This window comes from Nicotiana tomentosiformis, unplaced genomic scaffold, assembly GCF_000390325.3.
Source record: "Nicotiana tomentosiformis unplaced genomic scaffold, ASM39032v3 Un00010, whole genome shotgun sequence".
NCBI classification, from domain to species: Eukaryota; Viridiplantae; Streptophyta; class Magnoliopsida; order Solanales; family Solanaceae; genus Nicotiana; species Nicotiana tomentosiformis.
Genome location: NW_027174569.1, coordinates 599,041 through 604,125, shown reverse-complemented (window position 1 = coordinate 604,125; position 5,085 = coordinate 599,041).

Below are 5,085 nucleotides of genomic sequence, written 5' to 3'. Positions count from 1 at the left end.
TGACTATGGTTCCTTAGGACCTATTTGATGGCCCAAATAAATTTTAGGGGATCGGGGTCCGGGGGGTCCGGAACCCACTAGGAAGAAGTGGGCTATAACACACGAATATATGGGAATCGGGCGGAATTCTAGTTTTTTGGCCGTAAAACGCAAAACAACGAGGAACGGCCATGGTGGGGCGTTAACTATGGTTCCTTAGGTCGTATTTGATGGCCCAGAATAATTTTAGGAGATGGGGGTCCGGGGGCCCGGACCCACTCGGAAGGCGTGGGCTATAGCACACGAATATATGGGAATCGGGAGGAATTCTAGCTTTTTGGCCTTAAATGCAAAAAAACGAGGAACGGTCATGACTGGGCGGTGACTATGGTTCCTTAGGTCATATTTTATTGCCCGAAATAATTTTATGCGATCGGGGTCCGGGTGGCTCGGACCCACTCGGAAGGCGTGGGTTATATATAGCACACGAATATATGGGAATCGGGCGGAATTCTAGTTTTTTGGCCGTAAAATGCAAAAAAGGAGGAACGGTCATGGAGGGGAGGTTACTAGGGTTCCTTAGGTCGTATTTGATATCCCGAAAATATTTTAGGCGATCGGGGTCCGGGGGGCCCGGAACCCACTAGGAAGGCGTGGGCTATACACAAATATATGGGAATCGGGCGAAATTCTAGTTTTTTGGCCGTAAAATGCAAAACAACGAGGAATGGCCATGGTAGGGGGTTGACTATGGTTCCTTAGGTCGTATTTGATAGCCTGGGAAAATGTTAGGCAATCAGGGTCCGGGGGCTCGGACCCACTCGGAAGGCATGGGCTATAGCACACGAAAATATGGGAATCGGTCAAAATTCTAATTTTTTGGTCGTAAAAAGCAAAACAATGAGCAACAGTCATGGAAGGGTGGTGACTATGGTTCCTTATGTCGTATTTGATAGCCCGAAAAATTTTTAGGCGATCGGGGTCCGGAGGGGCCGGACCCACTAGGAAGGCGTGGGCTATATATAGCACAAGAATATATGGGAATCGGGCGGAATTATAGATTTTTGGCCGTAAAATGCAAAACAACGAGGAACGGCCATGGCGGGGCGGTGACTATGGTTCCTTAGGTCGTATTGGATGGCCTAGAAAAGTGTTAGGCAATCCGGTTTTGGGTGACCCGGGCCCACTCGGAAGGCTTGGGCTAGAGCACACGAAAATATGGGAATCGGGCGGAATTCTAGTTTTTTGGTCGTAAAAAGCAAAACAACGAGGAACGGTCATGGCGGGGCGATGACTATGGTTCCTTAGGACGTATTTGTTGGCCCAAATAAATTTTAGTTGATTGGGGTCCGGGAGGCCGGGACCCACTCGGAAGTCGTGGGCTTAGCACACGAAAATATGGGAATCGGGCGGAATTTTAGTTTTTTGGCCGTAAAACGCAAAACAACGAGGAACGGCCATGGAGGGGCGGTGACTGGTTCCTTAGGTCGTATTTGATAGCCCGGAAATATTTTAGGCGATCGGGGTCCGGGGGACCCGGAACCCACTAGGAAGGCGTAGGCTATAGCACACGAATATATGGGAATCGGGCGAAATTCTAGTTTTTTGGTCGTAAAAAGCAAAACAACGAGGAACGGTCATGGCGAGGCGATGACTATGGTTCCTTAGGACGTATTTGTTGGCCCAAATATATTTTAGGTTATCGGGGTCCAGGGGGCCCGGACCCACTCGGAAGGCTTGGGCTAGAGCACACGAATATTTGGGAATAAGGCGAAATTCTAGTTTTTTGACCGTAAAATGCAAAACAATAAGGAACGGCCATGGCGGGGAGGTGACTATGGTTCCTTAGGTCGTATTTGATAGCCTGGAAAAATATTAGGTAATCAAGGTCCGGGGGCTCGGGCCCACTCGGAAGGCATGGGCTATAGCACACGAAAATATGTAAATCGGGCAAACTTCTAGTTTTTTGGTTGTAAAAAGCAAAACAACGAGGAACGGTCATGGCAGGGCGATGACTATGGTTCCTTAGGTCGTATTTGATAGCCCGAAAAATTTTTAGGCAATCGGGGTCTGGGGGCCCGGACCCACTAGGAAGGCGTGGGCTATATATAGCACACGAATATATGGGAATCGGGCAGAATTCTAGTTTTTTGGCCGTAAAACGCAAAACAACGAGGAACGGCCATGGCGGGGCGGTGACTATGGTTCCTTAGGTCATATTTGATGGCTCGGAAAAAGTTTAGGAGATCGGGGTACGGGGGGCCCGGGCCCACTCGGTAGGCATGGGCTAGAGCACACGAAAATATGGAAATCGGGCGGAATTCTAGTTTTTTGGTCGTAAAAAGCAAAACAACGAGGAATGGTCATGGCGGGGCGGTGACTATGGTTCCTAAGGACGTATTTGTTGGCCCAAATAAATTTTGGGTGATCGGGGTCCGGGTGGCCCGGACCCACTAGGAAGGCGTGGGCTATAGTACACGAATATATGGGAATTGGGCGAAATTCTAGATTTTTGGCCGTAAAATGCAAAAAATGAGGAACGGTCATGGAGGGGCGGTGACTATGGTTCCTTAGGTCATATTTGATAGCCCGGAAATATTTTAGGCGATCGGGGTCCGGGGGCCCGGAACCCACTAGGAAGGCGTAGGCTATAGCACACGAATATATGGGAATCGGGCGGAATTCTAGTTTTTTGACCGTAAAATGCAAAACAACGAGGAACGGCCATGGCGGGGCGGTGACTATGGTTCCTTAGGTCGTATTTGATAGCCTGGAAAAATGTTAGGCAATTGGGGTCGGGGGGCTCGGACCCACTCGGAAGGCATGGGCTATAGCACACGAAAATATGGGAATCGGGCAAAATTCTAGATTTTTGGTCGTAAAAGGCAAAACAACGAGGAACGGTCATGGAAGAGCAGTGACTAAGGTTCCTTAGGTCGTATTTGATAGCCCGGACAAATTTTAGGCGATCGGGGTCCGGGGGGACCGGACCCACTAGGTAGGCGTGGGCTATATATAGCACACGAATATATGGGAATCAGGCGGAAATCTAGTTTTTTGGCCGTAAAATGCAAACCAACGAGGAACGACCATGGCAGGGCGGTGACTATGGTTCCTTAGGTCGTATTTGATGGCCTGGAAAAATGTTAGGCAATCCAGTTTTGGGGGACCCGGGCCCACTCGGAAGGAGTGAGCTAGAGCACACGAAAATATGGGAATCTGGCGGAATTCTCATTTTTTGGTCGTAAAAAGCAAAACAACGAGGAACGGTCATGGCGGGGAGGTGACTATGGTTCCTTAGGACCTATTTGATGGCCCAAATAAATTTTAGGCAATCGGGGTCCGGGGGCCTGGACTCACTCGGAAGGCGTGGGCTTAGCACACAAAAATATGGGAATCAGGCGGAATTCTAGTTTTTTGGCCGTAAAACGCAAAACAACGAGGAACGGCCATGGTGGGGCGGTGACTATGGTTCCTTAGGTCGTATTTGAAGGCCTAGAACAATTTTAGGCGATCGGGGTTCCAGAGAGCCCGGACCCACTAGGAAGGCGTGGGCTATATATAGCACACGAATATATGGGAATCGGGCGGAATTATAGTTTTTTGGCCATAAAACGCAAAACAACGAGGAACGGCCATGTCGGGGCGGTGACTATGGTTCCTTAGGTCGTATTTGATGGCCTGGAAAAGTGTCAGGCAATCCGGTTTTGGGTGACCCGGGCCCACTCGGAAGGCTTGGGCTAGAGCACACGAAAATATGGGAATCGGGCGGAATTCTAGTTTTTTGGTCGTAAAAAGCAAAACAACGAGGAACGGTCATGGCGGGGCGATGACTATGGTTCCTTAGGACGTATTTTTTGGCCAAATAAATTTTAGTTGATCGGGGTCCGGGGGCCCGGACCCACTCGGAAGTCGTGGGCTTAGCACACGAAAATATGGGAATCGGGCGGAATTTTAGTTTTTTGGCCGTAAAATGCAAAACAACGAGGAACGGCCATGGAGGGGCGGTGACTGGTTCCTTAGGACGTATTTGATAGCCCGAAAATATTTTAGGCGATCGGGGTCTGGGGGACTCGGAACCCACTAGGAAGGCGTGGGCTATATATAGCACACGAATATATGGGAATAGGGCGGAATTATAGTTTTTTGGCCGTAAAACGCAAAACAACGAGGGAGGGCCATGGCGTGGCGGTGACTATGGTTCCTTTGGTTGTATTTGATGGCCTGGAAAAGTGTTAGGCAATCCGGTTTCGGGTGACCCGGGCCCACTCGGAAGGCTTGGGCTAGAGCACACGAAAATATGGGAATCGGGCGGAATTCTAGTTTTTTGGTCGTAAAAAGCAAAACAACGAGGAACGGTCATGGCGAGGCGGTGACTATGGTTCCTTAGGAACTATTTGTTGGCCCAAATATATTTTAGGTGATCGGGGTCTAGGGGGCCCGGACCCACTCGGAAGGCTTGGGCTAGAGCACACGAATATTTGGGAATCAGGCGAAATTCTAATTTTTTTACCGTAAAACGCAAAATAACAAGGAACGGCCATGGCGGAGTGGTGACTATGGTTCCTTAGGTTGTATTTGAAAGCCTGGAAAAATATTAGGTAATCAAGGTCCGGGGGCTCGGACCCACTCGGAAGGCATGGGCTATAGCACACGAAAATATGGAAATCAGGCAGAATTCTAGTTTTTTGGTCGTAAAAAGCAAAACAACGAGGAACGGTCATGACAGGGCAATGACTATGGTTCCTTAGGTCGTATTTGATAGCCCAAAAAAATATTAGGCGATCGGGGTCCGGGGGGACCGGACCCACTAGGAAGGCGTGGGCTATATATAGCACATGAATATATGGGAATCGGGCGGAATTCTAGTTTTTTGGCCGTAAAACGCAAAACAACGAGGAACGGCCATGGCGGGGCGGTGACTATGGTTCCTTAGGTCGTAGTTGATGGCTCTGAAAAAGTTTAGGAGATCGGGGTATGGGGGCCCGGGCCCACTCGGTAGGCATGGGCTAGAGCACACGAAAATATGGGAATCAGGCAGAATTCTAGTTTTTTGGTCGTAAAAAGCAAAACAACGAGGAACGATCATGGCGGGGGGGTGACTAT